Here is a 27,458-nt window from a genome sequence, read left to right as displayed (position 1 = left end):
GTCAAGAAATTGATTTTCTAATTCAGTATGATGTTGCCATATCTTGAGAAGTATGATATGAAGATTATAAAGATGTCGGTAAAAGACACAAGAAAGAATATGATGAATAAGGGGATGAATAAGGTATTCAATGGGAAACTAGTACCGAGTCAGACAATGATGAGATCATGATGTTTAGATTGTTTTTACATCATACATATGTTGAAAATTGTAAAGGTTAATACTATACTATGTTATCAAGCAAAGAACCTAGTCGGTAAACCCTAAGGAACCTAGTCGGTAAACCCTAAGGTTATCGCTATTGGTTAATGAAGGCGGAATGTCTACCGAGTGGAGTTTAGTATTCATTGAGTTGTAACTGAGCTATAACAGAATGCATTAAATGTTTACATGTGGTATTTAATGAAGGAAGCTGATGAGCTAGAGCGGATTAAATGATTGGTAAGCCATGAATAAAGTTTGTTAATGAATCTAAGGCAATGGAAAGTCGGCATGAAGATCTACAGCTCAGATTGAACCGCAATACCTTGGCACAAGTTCCAAGACTATTATGCAAGTTCCAAGGTGGGGTAAAACATTTTCAGATCGAAAGATGCATTGAACCTGGACAAGATTGAAGATCTGATGGCTATGATTGATCATGGGAAATGTGATCAAGGAGATTAAGCTGTTACCTAATTGTTTATAAATAGGAAACTATTGATAAAAAATGGATGCGGGCAAGTGTATGCAGAGGGATGCTACATAGTGATTACCGAGCACAGAAGCTTGAAGACTTGTTTGAATAATAGAGTATTGGAGCCCAGCAGATAGACAAGATTAGTTCTATGTCTAGATTGTATTGAACAAATAAGAAGCTGCTTTAGCATTTTAGATGTGAAGTTGCAGATAGATTTTATTACTGTTATTTTGTGAAAGTGACAGAAAATCTCTTAACCGAGTGGACTTAACAATCTTATTTGTAAAACCCTCTAGCAAGGTGACATTCTGATTGAATGTTTGAAATCCTTTAACAAGGTCACTTCTAACAAAGTGAAGATCCTAACAGATCTGAGGGAAATCCCTTAACTGGGTCACATCTAGCAATGTGTTTGTAATCTTTAATAGGATTTGCTTTTAACCAAGCATACTCTAGAAGAGTATATTTCTTAGTGGGTCTGAAATCCCATAGTGGTTTTTCCCTATTTGGGTTTCCACGTTAAATCTAGTGTTATGAGGTTTATGATGTTCATATGCTTTTGAGTTTGCATGTTTAACAGTTTTGGTTATATTACTGATATATATGTTACCGAGGTTGAATCTGATGTTTTTATGGAAGATTAAGTTTGTATGATTCACCCCCCCTTTCATCTTGTTGGCTATTGGATCTGTAATTATATTAAGTATCAGAACTATCATTAACTATGGCATAACATTCCTGATCATACACTGAATATCTCCTCTGGGCATCATTTAATTTCTCACTGAAATAAGCTACTGCTCTCCCTTCCTGACTCAAGACTACTCCTATTGTTGTTCCACTTGTATCACAATCCACTTGAAATACTTTATTGAAATCCGATAAAGCTAACACAGGCTTCTCAGTCACTTTCTGCTTCAACAGTTCAATTTTTTTTTTTTGCTCTAGTGGTCCACTTGAATTCCTTCCGATCTCCCCTCATGGTCTCAGTCATAGGGTTACAAACTGAACTGAAATTCCTGATGAACTTTTGGTAGAAACTAGCCAACCCATGAAATGATCTTACCTCTCCAACGCTTTTCGGTGTAGGTGACTCAACAATTGATTTTACTTTCTTAGGGTCCATCTTCAAACCATCCTCAGATATCACAAATCCCAAATAGGCTAACTCATCTTTCATGAAGGTACACTTCTTAAGATTTATCAGCAACTTTTCTTCTCTCGACCCCTGCAAAACTTGTCTCAAATGCAACAAATGCTCCTCTTTTGTCTTACTGAAAATCATAATGTCCTCCAAATATACAATAACAAACTTACCCAAGAATTTCTTCAATACCCCATTCATCAACCTCATGAAAGTGCCTGGTACATTAGTTAACCCAAAAGGCATCACCAACCATACATACAATGCTTCATTTGTCTTGAATGTTGTCTTTCGATCATCTCCTTCTTTGGTCCTGATATGATGATATCCACTCTTCAAATCTATCTTTGTAAAGTATTTGGCTCTGCTCAAACTGTCCATTATGTCATTAATCTTAGGCAAAGGAAACTAGTATTTCATTGTGATTTTGTTTATTTCTCTAGAATTGGTACACATTCTCCATTCTCTATTCTTCTTAGGTTCTAATATTGTTGGTACTGCACAAGGGCTCAGACTTTCTCTAATCAAACCTTTCTTCAATAGCTCCCGCACTTGTCTATTTAGTTCTTCATTCTTTGTCAGTGTCATCTGGTGTGCAAATTTGTTAGGAAAACTAGCTTCGGGAACCAGGTCCATGCAATGCTTGATACTTCTCACAAGTGGCAATCCATCAGGCACATTATCTGAATTGATGTCTTCATATTCTATCAGCAAATCTTTTATCTCTTCCGGTTGTTCTTCTTCATGCTCTAAATTCTCAGTCTTCCTAGGAATTAAGGAAAAACACACATTCTCATGTCTCAATCCATCCAGGAATTCCCTTCCATCTACCAAACAGATTCTAGCATTCGTACAAACTTCACTCTTCAAAGGTTCCTCCAAGGGCAACAAGATTTGCTTCATCCCATTGGCCACAATAGTGTATGTATTCTTCCTCCCATCATGTATTGTCTGTCTATCAAACTACCATGGTCTACCCAACAAAAGATGACAAATATCCATAGCCATAATATCACACAAGACTTCATCATGATAATTCCCAATTTTCAATTTCATCAAACATTGCTCACTTACTAACAACTTATGTTCATCCTGAATCCATGCTATCTGATAAGGCTTAGGGTGTTTCAATCTTTTCAAATTCAACTTATTCACCGTCTCTTCGAAAACAAGATTATCTAAACTAGCACTATCAATAACAACTTTACAACACTTACCAGATACCTTACATTTGGTTTTGAATAAATTATTCCTTTGCAAGGGCTCTTCATCTCTCTTAGTATGACACAAAGCTCTCCTCATCATCAAAAGTTCTCCATCTTCTGGTTTATTGTCTGATCCGATGGGGTTTTCTTCCACCACTACCACTCTTCTAGTATTCTCTATCTTCTTACACTCAAAAGCATGATTTCTTTCTCCTCCACACTCAAAGCAATTTCCTCTAAACACTCTCCTATATTTTCTTCCAAAATTCTCATTCCGGTAGCCATCCAGTTCTCTCTTCTGGTAAAAATTTCTATCATCTTTCCAGTATGAATTACCTTCTTTGTTCACTTCCTTGTCCTTGTTATGTTCTGTACAGGTTCCTCTACCTCTAGTATATCCTCTTCCTCCTTGAACTCTTCCGCTGAAAAACCTTCCACCTTTGCCTCTCTACCTCTTCTCATATCTTTTGTTTAGCTTTTCTTCTACCTTCAGGGCATACTGGTAAGCCTCTTCAACACTCTATAATTTATTCAAACCGAGTTCATCTTGTATATACACCCACAATCCATTCAAATATCTTGTAACTTATTCAATTTCATCATCAACATGTCTAGATCTGATATTCAACTTGTAAAATGCTTTGGTGTATTCCTTTGCACTAGATTCCTTCTGTCTCAAATTCCGCAACTTCCAGAACAGATTTACTTGATAATCAACTGGCATAAATTTTGATTTCAACTTAGTAATCACTTGATCCCATGTCTTGATCTTCTCTTTACCTCTTCTCTGTCTATCAACCTGCAAATTCTCCCACTAGAGAGATGCATGACCTTTTAATCAGGTATATGCATATTTCAGCTTCCTTTCTTCTGCAGTGTTTTCAAAATCAAAATATTTCTCCATCTCCGAGATCCAATCCATCAATTCATTTGAATCCAACTTTCCATTATATTCCCTGGGGTAAAATGAGGTTTAGTATTCACCCTACTCAAAACCCTCAAAAACCTTTCCTCATCCGGATCAACTGCCGATGGGTTTACTTGTTTTGTCGGGGCTTCTTCTCCTTTATCTTCACTTACATCTTCAATGTGTCGGTCTCTTCATTGGGTTGTCTCCATGGCTTCCAACCAGGCTACTATTCCTCACAACATTTCCATCACAACAGGGTCTGCATTTTGACGCACTCCACCATTCCCAGTTCCTCTTCACGCCATCTTTATGCTAGTCCTCTGCAAGTGTAGGTCGGATCCATAATCCGTCACCCTACAAAAAAATTCTCAGGACAACACAATTTCCAAAATAAAAACGCTCTTATACCACTTGAAGTAGTCACCGGTTAGGAGGGACCTTAAAGAGATTAGTCCAAACCAGTCAACAAGAGTAAACACAACAGAAACACAAAGACATGATGGCAGCAATACATAACAGATTGAATTATGACATGAAAATTGATTACAACCAATCGGTAACAATTGGGTTACATAAACCGACTCACAAGCCTACTAAACATGCTCAAAATACAGAACATGTCACAACCGGGACCTCAAATATTAAGATCTATCTTCTATGCTTAGTATAACTTCTTGATTACATTCTAATACTCTATTACAATGATTTATACAATCCAAGGGGATCCGGTCGGCCCAAAAAGGGATCAAAACCCAAAGAACAAGACCTAGCGTGCAAAACCAACAAGGCCGGCCTCCACCAAAGAAATTCCTCTGGAAAATCCAAAGGGTGATGAATAGATCAGGGGAAAAGGTCGGCCATATGCCAAGGAACATCAGAATCAACACTCAGGGCTCTGCAAGCTATGGAAGGGCTCCGGTAGATCACTAATGCAAATAGGTCCAAGCAACCGGTAATAGGAAATTGTCAACCGTTTGCTCACCAATGTCAACCGGTAATAGGAAATTTTCAAGGAAACCGGTAGCGATAACTTGCCGAAAAATGATCCAAATGCTCCATGGTTTAGAAATAAGGAAGATGATCAAGTCTTCAAGAAAAATACAACTTCACAGGATCTAGTGAGCCAAATCTGGGACACATAGAAAGAAATATTGAAACTGCAAACATAAAGCAAAACATAAAGGAAATATTTTTGGTTGATGCAAGATTACTATGAATCGGGGATAATCTTGCATCATATCACTCTTCTTCACCCATGTATTTTTCATTTGGTTCTTTATCTCATCCACATCTACTTTCCCTTTTCCTTTATTATTTTTGTCTGCTAGACCCTTCCTGCCCACATTTTTGCTTCTTCAAAATCTTGCAATGTGACTGGATTTGTTGCAATTGTAGCACACAAAATTTCCCTGTCCAAACCTATAATTCATTTGATTTCCTCTTGATCTACACTAATTAGCAATGTGAGCAAACCAATTACAAGAAAAAAATCTAGCATTCCATCTATTGGAAGAGTTATTTATCAAACTTCTGCATTCACTTGATTTATGTCCATACTTATTGCAATTGAAACATTGACCAGAGAAAGATAGACCATTTAGATTCATTCTAATTCTGCATTGAATAGCTTTATGACCAAATTTATTGCAAACAAAGCAATTACCATTGAAATATGGATACCTTTGAGCATTAGGTTGTCTTACCGGAGACCTTTTATGTTTATTCTTTTGATTTTCTGACTTAGGATTGCTTTGATGAGATCCAAAGCTTTCACCTTTCTCAAATCCAAGACCTTTCTTGTCATCTACCTTCTTTTGGCTTTCAAGAAGCACATCAAGTTTGGTTGAGCTAATCTTGAACTTTTTCTTATACTCATTTGCAGTCACAAGTTCATTCCTAAGAATGACAATTTGTTTTTCAAGTTCCTTCTCATTGTGTTTGGATTCTTGCAGGTCAAGATTCAGTTGGCCAATCTCACAATCTACTCTGCGACATTCATGAGAAATTTCTTTCAAGGACTAGTTAATATTATCTTCACTCTTATTTCTTTCCTTGATTTTCTTGGTCAAACCCATCACTGTAGATTGCATCTCATGTTTCACGACTGCATTATCTTTTGCAAGCTTTTCACATTCTTCTATCTTCTCCTTCAAGGCTTGACTTAGGTGACCATCATCCATGTTTTTTCTTTCTTTCTACTTTATCTTTTCACAGAGTTCCTTTCTCTTTTCCATGGACTTGTTTAGTTGTTCTTTCAATGACCAAATGATTTCTTCTGCATCCTTAAGGTTCACTTGCAACTCCTAGACTTCAGCTTTGGACTGATCAAGATCATCTAGCGCAACTAGGAGTTGTTGACCATCAGAATCCATTGAATCAACATCCCAGTTCTTCCTCAAGCTATTAAAATTCCTCTGACAAACCAGGCTTTGATACCAATTGTTGGAATCAAGGAACACTGAGAGGGGGGGGGGGTGAATCCTTTTTCTACAAATCTTACTTTTAACTTGTTTTTTTAAGCACTTAAAAAATTTAATCAAAAGAAAGATGCAAGAACATAAAATGAACAGCCACAACACCATATTTTAAATATTTTATATGTGGAAAGCATGTTAGGGAAAAAAACATGGTGGGGATGAACCCACAATATAAGTATACTTTGTTAAAATTATTACAATGAGGAATGCAAATGCATTCGGGCACACTACCCAGAGTTCATTGCTCAAGAGGAGGCTCACTGCCTACACAATTATTAACAAAAGATTACATAAATTTTGAAATGAAGAACATAATCTATAAATGCCAAGATATAGTTTTGGTTAAGCACAATACATTGATTTCATACACTTCATCTCTCTCTACTCTGTCAAAGATCCAAAGCATAGATCTCTATCCTGTGTACGTGAAACTACACATAATCTATTATTAACACCTTTTTCATTACCAAGATGATAAAAAACATCGATCATATATATCCGCAACAAGAAATTGGATCCATTTCTAGTCGGCTCATGAAGACTTTAGAACATTATTCAAATGTGTATGAATAGTCGGTTGAATTCAAGCACAAATACTAATGAGGAATAAAATTAATTGATTACAAATTACCAAAATTGTCAAACAAAACACCTGGACCATAAAAATGATCACCAAAATCACTCCATTAAATCTGCACAAAATTATCCATACAAGTCGACCGTTCTACACTGTCAAACCAAAAATTGATACTGAGAAGGTTCTAGTTTGCACACCAATTATCACTGAAGACCAAAACTATGGAATAGGGGAGTCCAGACATCCATCTACCCTCACTTATATCTGCAACACAAAATGTATAATAGAAAGGAAGTACCGACCAAAATACTGAGCATTGTCAGATGCTCTGTTCTTAGCCTGTTGGACTTGAACAAATCTTCAATCTGACTTCCGGTATAATCAAATCATGCAATGCGGATGGGTACATTGACTTGGATTGCCATCAATAACAACACCTAATAACTTGTTTAGTGTCTCTTTTCAACAATATCACCCTAGCAATTGTCCCTCTTTGGGCTCATCCTCCCTCCCCATATGATTAAGATTGGGAGAATGATGATTTCATGGAGGAAGATTTCTAATATGATACTATCCTTATCTTTTATATTATCACGTTCACGTCTATGTTACCCCATGCTTATCTTTACATATTTTTTCCCTCTTGAAGGATCCAAATTACTCCGTAGGTTCTTTTATACGAGGGGTAATATCTATTTTTATATGTTTATGCTATTCTAGAGGACCCAAGATGTCGAATAATCAGATCTCCCTCTCCCCCTTTGTGTTTTTGTTAATTTTGTGGGTACCATGTGTCATCTATTTCAAGGTGGCATTCCATGGAAACATCTCACTATGTTAACATGACACAAAATTTCTTCTCCTTAGAATGAATTCTAATCTCTTTGTGTAACACATCATTCTAAGGGGGGCTATCATATCTACATTTATTCATATATGCATTCATAATATATTTATCTTAGATATTTTATTTTATCTATTTCCTTTGTGGGGTCCAAACCACTATCTAAATTAATTATTTATCTCTTATGTGGTTATCCTACAACGTGGTTTGTAGCAGTCACATCTTTCCCTATCAATTGGCTAGCTATCATAACACAACTTGCTACCCATATTGACACCATCTATCAATATTTTATCTTACTGATCACTATCTTGCAATCTATGTTTGATCGATAATCATTTTTGTATCTAAACTTTTGCTTTTTCACCTAACATGTTTGTCTGCAACTAACATGTTTGTGATGATTCAACTAAACAATATATCATGAATGTTGAGGTCCCTTCCCTAGGGGAAACTCCACACAGATAGAGGATGTTTCTTCCCCTTCATATCTAGGTATAACCTTCTTAACGTTTTCTCTTTACTTTAGCTTACATTTCCTTTGTGATATGCTTACCAAAGTAGGGGCAAAATGTAGTGTCATAAATTACACCTTGTGCAATTCCATGTCACATGGTGCCTCTGCTTTAAGATGAATCAAAGATAACCCCTTGGCTTTCACCTCATCCACCGCTTTGGCCTAATTAGTCATCTTTTTGCCTACTTTCTTGCCATGTTTACTATTTTATTTGGGGAAACCTATGTGTTGGAGAGACGTCCACACGCCATGCATTTGTCCCACGAATATTTAATCAAAAGGTAGACATTGAGATGTTACACCTACTAATTTTGGAAGTGTATGTTAATCCTATGAGGATCTGGTTAATACTAAGAGGGGGGTGAATCAATATTAACACAATTTATAACTTCAAATCAAAATACCATTTACAACAGATCTCAAATCATTTAATACATGAATCTATCCCTTTTGCAGATCTCATACAATTGTTACCCATTTATGCAATCTTATTAATTAGAATATTCACCAACTAGATATCTGATAAACACATACTCATATTGACTTATTATCAGATCAAAATACTTCATCTATCAATTCATTAACATTACCGATAACCACTTATAGATCTCTGATAAACAACAATAAACTTAACATAACTGGTAATCATAAATAATGCATGAAAACATAAACATTATGAAAAGACATTCCACACATGAACATCAAGATTTTTGATGTGGAAACCCAAATGGGAAAAACCACGATGGGGATTGGTACCCATAATAATTTGTACTCTTTCAAAGTATGCCATGTTAGGAGCTTACAATATGCCCGGTTAGGAGCAAACCTTGTTAGGAGTCACCCTGTTAAGGGATTTTCCTATCACTCCATCTAGGAGCTTAATGATCTATTAGGATCAACCTAGTTAGAGGATTTAAACACTCTTTTGTGAGCTGCCATGTTAGGGGACATAGATGCCAAATTCCTATTAGGACCTACCCGGTTAAGGGATTTATGTTGCTATAACTGTTAGGGAACAATAGTGAAAAATGATCTGGTACTTTGCACTTTCAGCTTGCTAAATCAGATCCAGTTATGCTTCATAGTCTGCAACACTTAGGCAGATCTCTATCTTCTCTAGGATGACTTAACTCACTCTCCTAATGTCATCGATACATGAAACATCAGTTGTGTTGCCCTAAATAGCCATAACAACTAAGTCGGCCGTAAAACCTAATTACATCTTGTATTTACAATACAGATCATATCAGATCAATATCCAGATCATTACAACAATTTACAATGCAATATCAACCATTGATTATACATAACCCATCACAAAAATTCGATCTGTACAGAAGTAAAACCCTTAGGACATTCCGCTAAGCACTTTGCACATTCCCGAGAAATTCTACCATCTTCCATGCCAAAAAATAATTCAAATTATTCACGAGGGTTGTGTCATGTTATCTCCTTCATGTAGATTCACCACCAATCACCATCATATAAAAAATCATTACCAGTTGAGTGAATTCATCACTGGTCCTAAAACCCTAGCACAACTCCATTAGAAATTCAAAACATGTCTTTCGGTAATCAACATTGGATGCAGTTCTGGTCACATACATAAATCCATCATAAAAGCTTATGTCTCAAACCATAAGTCTCCAACCATCAACGATTTACCAATTCCATCAAAATCTTTTCTTTTACTAGTTGAAGTCCTAATTCTCAGTCTTGTCAGTAAACCCTGTCATACTTACAAATTCTAAATCCGGTAGACCAAATTACTTATCCAACAAGTCAGACACCAAAGTTCATCTATAACCATCATCAAACATTAATTGACATAGTTTGCTACCAATGACAACACAAATAACTAATCATGTCATCACCATTCTTCTAGTGATACAATCATCAACTTATCTACATTAGTAATGCCTCCTATGCATACCAACATTAGGATTCCTTTCCTACCTTTGTAGCTTGCATTTTTTCTTTATTTTTATCTCTCTTTTTGGCTCTTCATGAAATATTTCAAGCTTTAATAAACTCTATCATTGGTTTTCTACATCTTGTCCATCATTATCACATCTACTCATTGCACTATCACCATTGTTGTAGCTTCAAGTGTTCAAGGGTTTAGTTTTCATCTTCAATCTAACAAGCTTGCTGCTTCTTAGTGTTGAAGGGGAGTTTATTCCTCCTCCTTTGTTTCATTTTTTATATACTTATCTCTATTGACATATCATTTTGTGTTATTTTTATTACTTTTATAATTATCATTTTATCTATCTATTGATCCTAGTTGTGGAAACATCAAAACAGGGGTTTGACTTTGACAGGTTTTAAATTAATACCCCAACATTTCGTCTTCATTCTTCTATGTATAGGTTTTTTGAAGGAAGCATTACATTGGATTGGGGCTTCACTAGATGGACCCCTTGTGAATTTATTCTTCTTTTCCATTATCTTTTCACTGTTTACTTTCAGTTATAGTTTCATGTCCTTGTTTCACACACTAAATACTTAAACCCTAGTATTTGGTCACCTTTGCAATTTTTGGTATGGTCTTTGCGGCTCATCTATATGGGACACTAGTGCGCACCATTATTGTTCTCAGCACGTGCATGCATCCTTGATAGAGAGCTCGTAGAGTTCACTAGATGATCTCTATGATTGGTGTTTTTCGGGTTCTATAGTTAAAATAGTTTTATCTATTAGCATTAGTGAGTTTTGTGCTTTTTATTTTATTTTAGTGAGTAAAATTAGAGGTTAGAGAACTTTGAAGGTTTCTTTGAGTGGAGAGAAGGTTAGTGACTCCTCAAGTGGTTTAACTACCTTTCATAGTGGTTCACTTTTCCTACCCTAGAGAAATTTTGAATAAATGCACCGCTTAGACTAACAAATTATGAAGGGTAAATTTGACGAGTTGGACTTTTCTAGATTGGCTAAGGAGAGACCTTTCCACCCCACAATATTCGAGTGGAATTTATCAATAAGCCTACCCCAGAAAGAATCAAGGACCAAATTACCAAAGATCCTCAATTTTACATACCAATGATCGAAATTATCCTTTTCCTTGCCTCCAGAGTAAAAAAAACATAGAAATCTTAGGATAGCTTATCTTCTAACTGAAAGCCGCTTCATACTTAGAGAAAACCTCTTTCAAATATTTGGCTTCCCTAGTCAAAGATTCCCCCATAACCAAGGTATCATCAACAAATTGTTGATGTGAACATACTAGAGTATTAGATGAGGGAGAAAGACTGAACGTTCAACAAATCATTGTCTTACATATTTTGAAAATATCTACCCAACACTTAAGCCATCACAATAAAAAGAAATTGGGATATGAGATCCCTCTTCTTCATACCAGGAGAGCTTTTAAAAAATATTGAGGGGGATCCATTAATGATCACCAAGAATTTAGGCATGGAAAGGAGCTGTCAAAAAATCTCAAGAACCTTAGCATCAAAACCAAAGGACTTTATCATCTTAAGGAGGAACTGACAACTAACATAATCATATACTTTCAATTGGTCCAATTTGAGAAAAAAACTATCTTTCGTATTACTTCCTAGTGAATGGATATTCTCATGGAAAATAGTAATAAAGTCCAATATTTGGTGACCAAGAACAGAACCATTTTGTTGAGAGAAGATAATCACCGAAAGGATAGATTGAATCCTAATAACCATAACTTTCAAGAAAATATTATATACAAAGTTGCAAAGGCTAATCAACCTAAACTTATCAAAGGAATTCGCCCCGAGGATCTTAGGCACAAGCACAATAAAATTAGAATTCAATTCTTTTAGAAGAAGCCTACTTCTACAGAACTCTTTAGTTGCATCAATGATATCCTTATCTACAATATCCTAGAAAAGCTTAAAGAAAACATGGGGAACCCTTCGGCGCCAAGGGATTTATTGCCTTCAAAAGAAAAAAACAATCTCCTTTATCTTAGCATTAGAGAGAATGATCCCCAACATTCTTTTACAATCCTCTCTAATAAGATTAGGGATAACATTGAGGAAGCACCCCTCACAACTAGAGTCAATATTACCTTCAACTAAGAGTAAATTAGAGAGGAAATCAGAGGCTACCATCATGATATCCTCATCTTTATCCAATAAATGACCATTTTTTGGGTAATCTAATTAGAAGCTCTATGTTTCATAGTAGAGATATGAAAAAACTCTAGTATTTTTGTCCCTACTTTGAAGCCAAATAGCTCTTAATCTGTGCTTCTATAATTCCTCCTCTTTCGATATGATATTGTGGAACTAAGAAATAATATTTTCTTGATTGAATGAATTTTTGGATAACCTTTAGTTCTCTTTTGATAGATTCTTTCTTAGAGAAAAAGTGACCAAAGGAGGACAATTCCACTTTTTCACATTGGATTTAACAAAACTAAGATTTTTAGCTACTCTTTACATGGCATTACCATCAATGTTGATGCTTCACCATTCCTTAATCCTACTTCTGAGATCCGAACACTTTAGCCCCTTTTTTTCAAAATGAAAGGGAAAGGGATTTCTCCTTCGCAGAAGATCTATTGAGTGAACAATACAAAAGTGATTCGGTCCAATCCTAGCTAGCATCGAAAGAGAGGAGTATAACATAAGCCAATCTAGAGTTATCAAACCACAATCCAGTTTAACCTAAATTAAAATATCACCAATCTATCTATTTGATCAAGAAAAAGATGCTTCCTAAAGGTCCAGATCCAAAAGAGCTTGATCCTAAATAAAGTCCATCAAATCAAGTTGGCTATCTAAAGGGATTTTAGAACAACCCATATTTTCATCATCTTTAAATTGAGTGTTGGAATCTCCAATAAATATCCAACCTAAATCAAGATTTGAAGATTTAAAATGAGATAGATCAGGCCACAATCAAGCCATCTTATTGTTTGGGGCATAAATATTAATGTAGACACCTAAAATTGACCTAATGCTTGCTAGCAACATTTTTACTAGTTTTCCCCTGTATTAATTAATATAACTTTATTCTTCTATTCTAAATTTGAGAATCAAAATTCCCCCCTCAACCCATAATTAAGAAATTTTTAATTATTTAATTACTTAATTTTCTTCTAACATTAATTAAATAATTTATATTATTTAATTAATCCACCTTTGCAAAAATAATTAAATGATCTTTATTATTTAATTATTTAATTTTCTTCTATTGTGTACTTTAATAAAATAGTTTTAGTTATTTAATTAAACCACTTTCTATTTTTTTGTCATAGTTAAATAATTATTTTAATTATTTAATTAATTAACTTAGTCCTCTACAAATAAATAAATTCTTTAATTTATTTAATTATCCACCTTTGTTGAAAATCAAATTCCTCTAAAATAAATATATTTCTTATTTTATTTAGTTCTCCTAATGCACATGTTTAAATGATTTTTATTATTCAAATAGTTAATTTATTTCTCCTCTTAACTACCACTCACCTTGAGTTGCACTCACGATCACCTTTTTTTGGGTGAGTTGCTCAATCCACCTCACTCCCAATCAATTCACTTAATAACATAGTCATTTCTCCTAATAGATCAATCAAGTCAGTTGACTAATCAATCAATCCCAATCACATGAGAAATTAACTCTCAATCAATTTTTCTCAACAATCCTCAATTGTTGATCTTTTAATCTAAATCATTAAACGATATCATGAAATCTATAAAAGAGAATTGAATACTCTATCATCAAAAACCACAATCTTCAAAATTTTGTGCAATCATGCTACTAAGTGCTACAATTCTAAGAGCCAACTTCATACACCACAATAGGGAGAAGACCAATAGAGGCCTCTTACAAGGATTCAACATGGGTTTGCATTTGCTATTGATTTATTTGTTTGTTGAGTTTGTTTGCATTCTTCCATTATTACGATTGAGATTTTAGTAATTAATTTGAGTTAGTGGTTGCTTGTTTACTCTCTTACTAGTTTCCCTAATTTTCAATGTGTACATTTTGGTGAACCCAATGTGAAACCCTGTCTTTATTTGGTCAAGTTTTTGAGTGTACAGATCTTGCATCTTACAGGTTTCTTCTACCAGAATCATCAAAATTAGTACCATAATCATCAAAATTAGTAGCACAATCATTAAAAGTAGTATCACAATTGTTAAAAGCGATATTACTATCATAAAAAGTAGTACCACAATTATTGAAATCAATACCACAATCATTAAAATCGGTATTGCAATCATCAAAAGTAGTATCGTAAGCATAAAAATCAATACTGCAATTGTCAAAATCAGCATTGCATTCACATAACGATATAACGCATTTCTATGTTAGAAGAAAAAGGTAAAATTGTGTTTTATGTCATTTCTAGGGTTAAGATTTCTTTGTCACTATCTGTTTGTGCAACATCTTGGTGAGAAAAGAGTAAGGATCTAAAAGATAAAACTTATAACACAAATTTCTTTAAACCCTTAAGCGTTTGTGATTTTTTAGTGTAAACAACATTCAATTTCTTAAGGTTAATGAACAACTATCTTCTATCTCTAGTGCACTTACACTTTTGTTGGGTGGACTCAAATAATTATGCATGTATCCTCTCCCCCCGCCTTCATAGATCTTGGGTATAAGAGAAACATATAATGATGCCTAGTTTTCCTTTTTTAGTAGGATACATGCCTATGGATTTCATCACCCTATGGTTTGACCTCAACCATGCAATCTCCAGTGGGCTATATAAAGGGATGAGAGAAAAAGTTGTAGTCCAATCTGAACATGAACCTTGTGGTTATTTCATTGTGTTCTTTGGTGATGCAAGACATAATCAACGAGGACCTAGATTTTATCATGAAAGCATCAAACATATACTAGGTCTCAATAGGCTATTATTTCAAGCATTGGTGTTCTTAGAGCCCTTTTTACAAGCCATATGTTATTTTAGAAGCTAACCTTTGTAATTGATTGATGGTGTAAGGGACATGTATCATACCCTAAAGACACTAGACATGTGCCTCCTTTAATAAGGTAGAAATCACTATATTCATAAGGTCTTTAGACCTTTGTGGTAAGAGGAAAGGTGAGTCAATGATGTGACTCAAGTTCTCGTGCCACCAGACCTCTATCTATTGACTATAGATAGGTATTTTATCATTGGGGCCTATTTAAGTAGTATCTTACCCTTGAGTACTAGCTTTTACATTCTTCTGATTATCTTCTTATCGATGTGTTATACTAGTGCAAAAAGAATTTTGGGCTAATCTAGGCTCACAAATAAAACTCTTGAGTCTCAGACTAAATAATTGTATGGTCTATCATGTTTTATGAGTATTTTTTGATTGACAAATTTAAAGACCAAAATCTTATGAAAACCATAACAACACATCAACAAAAAATACCTCCAAACTATCTATAACACATTCACAAAATTTGTCACACATTTGTCAAAAAATTCCACGTATCTGTCAAAATCTATCACAGACCAATTAAAATCTATAATACATTTGTTAAAATATATTTCACGTCTAATTGATCAACCAAAACTTAGCACTAAATTTTTTGGCAAAATCAATGATCTAAGTTTTGGGGCCATGCAATCCTAAGATCTTCTACATTTGTCACAATCAAAAGGTTTGCATCTCTTAGAACTTATTCATCTTAGGATTTCATTGGCAAACTTGATGAGACTTAGAATTGAATTATCCATTTGTATCTCATAATTTACCTTGCATATAGTCATGAACCCATTACTTATCAAATGGGTTCCTAAGCCTCCCCAAGATCCCATTACCCATACACAAGCTAGTCATGAACCCCTTACTTATCAAATGGGTTCCTCCATGTTCATACGGTTTGGTTTATTTCATGAGCTTAAAATTTATTCCATACCATATCCACCTCAAAATGGACTAGAATCTTCTTTCAAAAGAAATCATTATCCCATTTGTAAAAATATGCATTATCAAGGTAAAGGGTTAGGCCTACATGAACAAGGTATATTAGAACCCCTTCATATCAAAGAAAATCCTAATTATAATGACCTTGGATATATAAATCATTCTCAAGACATTGGTATCCCTTCTAAATCCCATGTCCCTCCATATAAACCAAAACATACATAACATATTTCCTTTAAATAAGTTTTGGGTCCTTATACCTCAAAACTAAATTCTTCATCTCTTCCATCCATCTTAGGTCCTTACATCCCTCCATGCACTATCCATATCCTTCCTAGCAAGAAATCCATTTACCCATTCATAAATCAAGATTAGAGAAGGCACATATCTTTGAGCACCTTCCAACCATCCATCTACATGAACTCATCCAAAAGACTTCCATATCATTCCTATCAACCTATGAATCCTAGTACTCTTGAAAGCAATTTGGATGCCAAGCATATAATCCATAAATCCAAAAGTAAATATACATCCAAAGATTAACCTGTCCCATCTAAAAGACATGTAAAAACAAAGAAAAATTTGATCCAAAATCAAAAGGAAAAGGAAATATCGAAAAGGTCATAAAGGCCCATAAAGCAAAAAGAAATATAGAAAAACATGTGGATTCTTAAGTCACTCATAGAAGAAATGTACTTAAAAACACCACAAGGGAAAGAAAAATAAAAAACCAAGTGGATTCCCAAGTTTCTCATAGAAGCACCGTGTCTTAAAGAAAAATCAAAATTTGCATCCAAACTTGTTATTCCAGACACTTCCTTCATTCCTCCATTGAAACATCTCCCACATTTTAAATATATTTTCAGTTCCTATGTCCCAAAATCTACTATCTTAAATACTCCATCACCTCCTTCATCCATCTTGGGTCCTAATGTCCCAAAATCCACATCTGCTACTCCATCAAAATCTCAAAATCCAAAATCCACTTGTCCTCCATCACTCTACCACCCCTTAAGGTGTTTTCCAACATTGATCTTGAAATCATTTCCATCCACCCATGCACAAATCTTCCAACACCCCATCCATTTTCCAACACTTATTTTCCATCCTTCCATCCCTCCCATCCCTCCCATCCATTCCTTTGCATAATCCTCACCTCATTCCATCTTATCATCCATTTCATTTTCATTTACCATAATCCTACCAACATATTTGAACACACCTTCAATAGCCATGGTCCATTGTAGCACATTTTTAAAGGGTACTATCCAAAGAACATGATTCTTGAGTCCTTCCTCCATCTCCTATCATACATATATTATCTTGCAAAATAATATAATAAATAAAATAATTTAAAAAAATAAAAAATAAAAAGAAGAGAAATAATTTGTGCAATGGTTAAAACCACTTCATATGGCAAATTAGGCAAATACCATAATGCAAACCTGACAAACAAGCATCATGAGTAATCAATTATCCTCTTTCACTTTACATTTAAGGGCAAGTTTCACCCATGCTATCATACCTACTACATACTCCATTTTCTATCACCCTATATACATCTTTCATTGCCCATTACCCTATCTACATCCATCTTCCTTTTCCAACTTTCATCTTGACAAGGCTAAGGATCTCCATAAGCATTATGCATCCTATCTTATCCACACTCTTCAGTTTGTATCTATTATCCTATCCATTTCTTACTTCCATCATCCATTATCACCTTTGATCTTGCTTATCCTATCCATATCCTATCTCCATCCTATCCACATTCATCCCTTGATATTGGTAAAAGCTAGCATAAAATGCAACACATGTTTTTCCAAAACCTCTTGACATGTCCATTCTTATGGACCACATGCCATTCAATGCACCATTCCATCACCTTACATTGTCATATCTAGTCCCTTAGCTTGGATAAACATGTTATCCCATTGAAAGATATCCCCTGAAAATTAAAAAAATTTGATTCCATAATAAGTTACCTCCATCCACTAGAACAAAAACAATAATATATGACTAAATAAACTACCAAAAATTGCAGATAAATGACTAAATTTGATCACGTGACCACTGGTAGTTTATTGCCAGTCATAAATCAAATTGGTCACGTGACCACTGGTTGTTTTGATTGATCAATTTGGTCGTCAATTTGGTCATTCATTTAGTCATATATTTAGTCATGATAGTCACTACTTCAATCATATATTTAGTCATTGATTGTTCTTACAGTGATATATGAGCACACAATAATAACAACATAAAAATACCAATTGCATAACTAAATAATTTATAAATACAAAGCAAGAAAAAAAAGCTCTATAATAATGAGTAGATACTCCAAATGTACATTGTATGCATTAGAAAAGACTTTGTACGAGTACATAATAATCACAAGTTATACATGAAAAAAATTCCTGCTCACAGTTTTCTAAATAGTGAAGAATGAACTATAATAGGTTTTCTAAGAGCTATTGCAATATGAAGGCAGTGATCATTTGTGTCTAAAGTCCCATATGACAACCATCTAATTGGTCTCAAGTGTCATTTCTATAAAAAAAAAGTATCTGTCCGTCAATCACCTAAGGTATAAATACATCAACTCTTCAATGGTACTTCAAAGATTAGAAATGTAGTTTGTTGGATGATCTACAACTTCCATCAATTTTGTGGCAATGGACCTTGCATATTCACATGAACCTTCATAGATTTGCATAAAGAAAACAAAACCAACTATTTTTATTAATATATAGAACATATGAGAAATTCATACAAATTAATATCTTATTTGAATGATGAAACAACAATATGGTTTTTATAGTTTTCTTTGATATTTCCTAACTTGCAAAAGATTTATAAAAAATTGGTATAAAACTAAAGTTGTTGTTAGAGAAATATAATCTAATGCTGTGATATAATATCTCTGAAAAAAAATTGCAGTGAGTTTATTTTTGAGCATGTATATATATACATATATTTACATATACATCTTAAAATACATTACTTGAAAATTACTAAATTCTGCTGTTAATTATATTGGACTGGCAAACCACTGTGAAGACATAGTAGAATAAAATATTTGCACTTTATCTATCACACACACACACACACACACACACACACACATTTTAAATAAATGAAAAAAGAACTATTAAAAAAATGTTGAGTTCCCGACCGTCATCAAAGGGCCAGTACGGGGTGAAACCCACAGGGCAGCTTCGGCCGCCACTATGGGTCGTGACCCGTAGGGATGGCTTCAGCCGCCACTGCGGGCCGTGACCCAAAGGGGCGACTTCGGCCACATTGTGGCCCGTGACCCACAGGGACAACTTTAGCCGCCATTGCGGACCGTGACCCACAAGGGCAGCTTCAGCTGCATTGTGGGCCGTGACTCGCAAGGACGATTTTGACCACCACTACAGGACGTGACCCACAAGGGGCCACTTCCTTTCCGCTTAGCCCCTTCCTTTTCGCCTCTCGCCATGACAACACACACAACCGCTCGAGGAGGGGGGGAGGGGGAAGCTCAATCTTCCCTCCACTGCTTGGTTTTCCTCTCGCCGCCCTTCATATCTCTTCTCTGCAAACAAGAATAAAGGGTAAGGAGATACAAATGCCCTAACTTAGTATTAAGTTAGGGCATTGATAAAAAGGGTCTAGAAAGTGGTTTGAAATTTAGGGTTTGAAATCTTTTAAGTGGAATTGTATTTCTTTTAAGAATATATATATAAGCATGTGTATTGTATACATATAGAAGGAAAATCTATATATGTATACAAGTATATATATATATATATATATGTATATATATATATATATATATATATATATATATATATATATATATATATATATATATATATATATATATATATATATATATATATATATATATATATATATATATATATATATATATATATATATATATGAACATTTAGATATGCATATATACATTCATTAAATAATTGGTTATGATTATAATATATATCTTTACCCGAGTAAAGATATCTAAATGATTAAATTTATGATTGGTAAACAATTACCTGTGATTTTTTAAAAATAATATTAATATAGGGAAACTACGTGAATTCTAAAATAGTTAAAATCTTATAATTACAATGAACGATTTAACTAACATTGAAGTTGTATTGGTATTAATGGATTGTTTCAGTCATTTTAAATTAGAAGGGGGTAAATTATTTAAATCTTTTAAGGGGATTAGTTGTCCATAATGGAAGATTTATTTTCTAGACTACTTTATTAATGACTTAGTTAATTTAATGTCGTATTGGAACTTTATTTTCAAATGTTCAATTAATTAATAATAATACAACTAATTTGTATTAGTACTAATTTAATGGATTTTTAGAACTATTTAATAATACAAGGAAATAATATTAACAGTAAATGTGGTTAAAATTGTGATTGCCAATGAGAAATTTAATTAATATTAAAGTTGGTTTACTTAATTTTCATATTTTTACAAAGGCATGTTTAATTTTAATGTTGGTCAATAAATATTTAATATTTTGAATAGGAATCAAATTTAAACGTTACAAAGTAAGTATTCTATTTTTTAATTTGATTAATTTAGATAAATAAATAATTGAGTAAATCTAATATAAACAATATATATGACAAATAAAGTATTAATGAAATGAGAATTAGATTATGCTGCTTAGTTTGTATAAGAGGTGATTGTGATTTGTTAATATAGTTATTATACTTTGTAGCTAGAATCTACTTGTAGTATTCAAATCTTATATGCGATTGATGTGTTATTGAACTCTATAAATCTATTTAACAAAATTGGGATTTTGGTTGTCTTTAAAAAGCATCATCATGTCTTATTTCTATAATTTGTTTATGTCAACCTTTCACCTCAATTTTGAGTCCTATGTCCTAAAATTTTATCAAGATGGTATTAATTATGATCACCGTTAATGAACATGTTGTGCCATGTTATATTACTTTTATTCTTACTGTATTTTTAATAGAAATAAAAAAATATAATACAATACATCTGCTAATTATTATTATTATTTTTTAATAAATAAAAATAATATTTAAATAATAAATAATTTAAAAACAAAAATATTATGATCAATTTGTTATGATCAATTTTTTAGTTCTCACCTTGGTCTTTCCATACCTTGGTGAAATATATATATTTTCCACATAATAAGGCTCTATGATGATATTATTGTACACTAGTGAAAGCACAATAAAAGATCAAGGCTAATCTATTGATTTCCAATTCGTCAACATCTTATCAATCAATTAATTTGCAAATCATCTCATGCTATCTATTATATCTAATTAATCACACTTATCTAAATCTAATATCAATAAATCCTTATCTTCCATCAATTAATTTTTTTCATTTCTTACTAACCATTCTTTTATTTCATCATCTTTCATCTTTCATGTCTTTAATGCACAAACAATCTCTTGAGGGGGCACCCTACCTCCATTCCTCAACATGTTGGGGGTATCATCTACACTTTTTTCTTTGAAACAATGCTACTTCTAACACATCGTCTCAAAGAGGGGCAAAATGTAAACACCTAAAATTGACCTAACGCTTGCTAGCAACATTTTTACTAATTTTCCCTTTTATTAATTAAATAATTTTAATTCTTTAATCTTCTATTCTAAATTCAAAAATAAAATCTTTCCCCCCAACCCATAATTAAATAATTTATATTATTTAATTAATCCTCCCCTACACAAATAATTAAATGATCTTTATTATGTAATTAAATCCCTTTCTATTTTCAGTCATAGTTAAATAATTATATAATTAATTAAGTCCTCTACAATTAAATAAATTCTTTAATTTGTTTAATTATCCACCTTTTTCGAAAATCAAATTCCTCTAAAATAAATAATGTATACACTAAAAAATGGTCTGGAGATAATTGATTAAATATTCAGTTATTTAATTAATAACCCTTTCCCATTGATTAAATACGCGAGTAATTTAATTAATTCCCCTATTCCTCTACTTGTGACTAAATCTAAGGATTTATTCATTAAGTTCATTTTCAATAGTCCCCCCTTTGATTAATTAATTTTAATTAATTAATTCCCCCTATTTAATTCATTCTTCTAATCCCATAATTAAAATTAACAAATTCCAAATTTGTTGAGTTTAATTATCTTTTTCCATTATTTGAATTTCTAAATTCAAATTGAGCACATGGTTCCTAACTTCTAACCACCTTGCCTAACCGCCTTCTAACCTAACCCATTCAGTCTAATCCTAGATCTAACAAACCCTATCCTATCTTGCACATCCTAACCTCTTGTGAGTTGGATATTCCCTCTTGGAGACATATGGCACCTTTTCCACATGTCTTCTCCCCTTTGACACTTGCCTTCTTGTGGGCAATTTGTTAGAGATTCTTAAACACTTGTCACCATAGGGATGACATGTGTCTCTCCTTCCAACCTCTTTTCCAACTTCCTCAATCCTAGCCTTTGATATCTCCAAATTGAATCTTGACCGTCGATTCCTCCCACCTCATCTTTGGCCTTATAAATCCTATAAATGCACCTCATTTTGATCAATCAATCCTCTTGCATCTTAGTTTAAATTTGCATCATTACTCTACTGAATTCATTTTGAGCATTTAGTATATTTTGCATAATTTGAGCATCATGTTATCATAATCTTGCATTTAATCTAGAATCATGTAGCTACTCATATCTTGATTTGTCATCTTGATGGTCATTGCTCGTTGTTGAGAGCCACCTACATACACCTTCAAGGTCCTTGAGATTAGAGGAAGATGGGACGTTTCAAGAGAGCATAGTTTGTATTTCTTAACCTTCATTTGCTTTCCATTTTATCAGTTGTCTCATCTATGTGTTTTTTTTATTTGACATTTTTTAAAGAGCTACTGTTTGGGCCGAAAGAGCTACTCGGCTATGAAATGTGTAAATCCGATAGTTTGAAGTTTGAGTTTGAAATTTTTACTGAGTTTCAATGGATGATATCTTGATGTGATTCAAAAACATAAAAGCTAGTTTGTCCTTGTCCCAAAGGACAACATAAAGTGAATGTTTGAGGCCTTAAAGAAATCCCAAGTTTTCACAGGTTTTAAGCAATTGAAAACACACCAATCAGTCTATCCTAAGGAAATTGGCTTCATTATTATTCCTCAGCCCACAACTTGGTACCTTGTTAGCTCACACAACCTTGTCACCCCCTAAAGGGTGCCCATGTTTTTGCCTTTGTGAGAGCTAGTGGAGTCTCGTTACGAGCCTAGCAATAAGAACTCAAAAGGGGAGTTCACACATATGCTCAAGAAGGACATATGGTGAGTGTCTTCGGGAGAGAATCTTCCCCCTCCCTGTACTGAGAGAATAATAATGTTTGGAGGTAAACCAGGTAGCTTCTAATTTTAATTGGTACTAGTAAGAGATCTGTTTGGTGCATCAGGGTATAAACTCAATTAAGAGGTTTCCTAGCCTTGAAAACCAAGGTTTGATATACCCAAAGGTACGGAGGAGAGATATTCCTGAGCACTGTCGTTGACTTGATTTTCATCAAATCACGTTTATTTTATAGTGGGTTGGAGTACTTGGCATTAGTCATTCCCACTTGGATCATTCCCCTCTCACCGACCTTATGGGCTTCTCACAAGGGCAGGCCCGTTAAGGATATGCACTATTGAAAAGAAAAGATGAGTCTAGATTTCTGATCACCTAAGAAAGGTGAGAGCATACTCGCTTATCATCAAATACACATAAGACATGTTTGTTAGATTTCTTTTATAATTAGTCTATGTGCCTAATTTATCAAAAACAAATGCAAAATCTCGTGACTGCACACAAAGTTAGTAGTTTATCATGAATTCTTTGATGGGGAAAGGGTTTATAACTCCGGTCTTTGACAATGAAATAGGTACCTGCAAATCAGATTCGGGAAAATGACAATTTAGAAGAAGAATTGAAAAATGCATAATAGAACATGAAAATGCTGAATAAACTACTGAAAACATTGTTCTGTCTAGCCAGAACACGCCTCTATCTACTTAGAACGTTGCTAAAAAGACCAGAAATGCTATGAAAATTACCAGAAATGTTGCTAAAATGACCTAAAACACTATGAAACTGACCCAAAGTGCTAAAAAAGGAAAAAATATAGAAAATAAAGTTAAATCTTTTAAGTTGCATGCAGAAGATCATGAGAATGCCATTTGAGGTGACATGAAGCTAACACAGAGACCAAGAATGCAAATCTGGAGTCTGAGAGAGCTAATCTGTGTTTCTAGAATGCTACTTTGTGGATTTTGAGAACCTATCAACAAAATTCCTTCAAGAAAACTTGTAAAAAACTTTGGGGCTAGGCCCCATGGTGGGAGACAATAAATGTGTTGTACCCTATGGGAATCCTTGCACTCGGCCATTCTGCATCTGCACTCTGGTCACAATGAAGCACTCAATGACGTACGAGGTGCACCCGATCAAGTATCGAGTGAAGTATACATAAGGTATCTCTATTGCATTCTCTGGCCAAACCTTGCAATCTCTGTAAGGTCTGCATATGATTGAATCTAGGTCATGCAAGGCTCGCCTCCAATACTCTAGTTTGCCCAGCTTTTGCTAGATAATAATGCTTGGGTATCCATAAAAATAGGGCCTCCCTATAGGTCTCTCCATGTTTGTCAGTGGTCATGCGATAGGTAAGTTCTCTCAGGCCCATATTAGTAATACGGTCACACCTGCTGATAATGTCATTGATCTCTAATATACCACTCTGTGTAGATCATGGTACAAATGTGTGAGCATGCAAGACCCCCATGAGAATCGTGTGCCCTGTGTCACTAACTACTCAAGAAGGCGACCCCATCCAACAAATAATCCCTTTGACCTATGATCAGGATAATGGAGTTCATCGACAAATCCGACAAGAATAGTGGGTAATGTGGCGTATCCTAGATCCAACATCTCTTACCATGCAATATTGTATCCATCAATCTCCTCATCATAAAAGACTCTCCTGAGTGCATCGGTGCCACTGTGATCACCAAGATCATAATAAATGAGCTCTCCCATTACTGGGATCCTCAATATCCTACACACATCCTCTAGAGTAACAGTCATCTCGCCAGTCGGTAAATGAAATGTGATGTGCTCACTGTGCCATCGCTCGACCAATGTTGCCAATAACCCCCAGTTAATCAAATGTCGAGGCATGTCGAGAAGGGAAGACAATCCGCATTTATCAATGTGGTCCTGCTCTGCCTGGCTTAGGCGAGGTATCAACATCCATGTCTTTGGGAAGTGCTCCCAAGACCAGAGAACACCAAAGTGCTCTTGAAATCATATCATATCATCTCAACATATCAGTAACTCGATTTATCTATCTATCTATCTATCTATCAATCTATCAATCTAACTCGTTCATTGGAGATTTCTATCAAATCTCGTCAAGCACTTACCACCAACTCTCATCTATCATGAGGTCATCATCAATCCTATCTTATCAAGCATGCAAATTGAGATAATCAAAACTCATCATCTATCTTAATCAATCAGGAGTATCTAAATCAAAAATCTTCATCAATTTGATACTGAGCATCAATTGGATCCATCATAACCCTATCAACATCATGCTAAAACCAACACTCAACATCAATCACCCTCATCGGGAATCGTGATATTTGGTTGGCACATGCCAAATTTATCTTATAGGAGCACTCACGTGCATCATTTGGGAGCATATTGTGCTTTGGCCTCGACGGCTAGGTTTGCACCTGTGAGGATCATTGCGGTGCCCTCTGCGGTGACATCGGTGCCCCTGGTGTTTCTTATGACACCTGCGGCCCTCACAGGGCTTGCGATGGCACCCATGGTTCTCGCCATGGCACCCGTGGTTCCCGTGGCGTGCGTGGTGGTGCCCACAACATTCTTTGTCGCACCCACGACGCTCTTAGCATCAATGTTTTTTTGAAATTTAAAAAATGAGTAAAACCCATTTCATAGAATCGATAACCAATAACGCTAAATTAAAAAGTTTGAACGCCCAGTTTTGTAAAACATGCTAAAAATTGATTTTTAACTTTCTAATTTTTAAAAAATCAACTAAAAACATGTGAAGAAGGGTTTTATCAGGTACGTAACGGTGGATCGTAGGCTACACGCCGCTCATGTCGCCAAACTTGCTCAAACCCATTTCATAGAATCAATAACCAAGAACGCTAAATTAAAAAGTTTGAATGCCCAGTTTTGTAGAACATGCTAAAAATTAATTTTTAACTTTCTAATTTTTAAAAAATCAACTAAAAACATGTGAAGAAGGGTTTTATCAGGTACGTAATGGAGGATCGTAGGCTACAGGCCGCTCATGTCGCCAAACTCGCTCAAACTTGTGTTGGTGGTAGGGGATTGCCATCTTCTTCTCCAGAGAAAATTTTCAACAAAACCAAATGCACAAAAGATGAGTGGTAAAAGTGACTTTTACCATTTGAACTTAAAAAGGGGCATTTAAGTGGGATTTTTATCTCACTTCTTTTAAAAATCAAATTAATCAATTAATCAACCTGGCAGGGTAGCGTTTCAATTTCTTACTGGGTGATGAATCACATCAATTGTAAAAATATCTAAAAATCATAAAATCATTAAAAATCAAAAAATCAAAAATCTCAAAATTTCAAAAAAAAATTGCAAAAAATTTAGAAAAATAAAAAAATTATCCAATTCATCTCTGGAGGGGGTATCCCCGTATCGTCATCTATCAATCAACGTCTGGGGCATTATATCAAAATCAAATCTGTATCATATAGAAATCAAATCTGCATCAAATCAAATTTTCTTTGAACCAATGCGTCGTCACACATCGCTTCAAAGAGGGGCAAAATGTATACACTAAAAAATGGTCTAGAGATAATTGATTAAATACTCAGTTATTTAATTAATAACCCTTCCCAATTGATTAAATATGCAAGGAATTTAATTAATTCCCCCATCCCTCTATTTGTGACTAAATCTAAGGATTTATTCATTAAGTTCATTTTCAATAGTCCCCCCTTTGATTAATTAATTTTAATTAATTAATTCCCCCCATTTTATTCATTCTTCTAATCCCATAATTAAAATTAACAAATTCCAAATTTGTTGAGTTTAATTATCTTTTTCCATTATTTGAATTTCTAAATTCAAATTGAGCACATGGCTCCTAACTTCTAGCCACCTTGCCTAACCACCTTCTAACCTAACCCATTCAATCTAAT

The sequence above is a fragment of the Cryptomeria japonica genome, chromosome 9, assembly GCF_030272615.1.
Source record: "Cryptomeria japonica chromosome 9, Sugi_1.0, whole genome shotgun sequence".
NCBI classification, from domain to species: Eukaryota; Viridiplantae; Streptophyta; class Pinopsida; order Cupressales; family Cupressaceae; genus Cryptomeria; species Cryptomeria japonica.
This window is presented reverse-complemented; position numbering follows the sequence as displayed.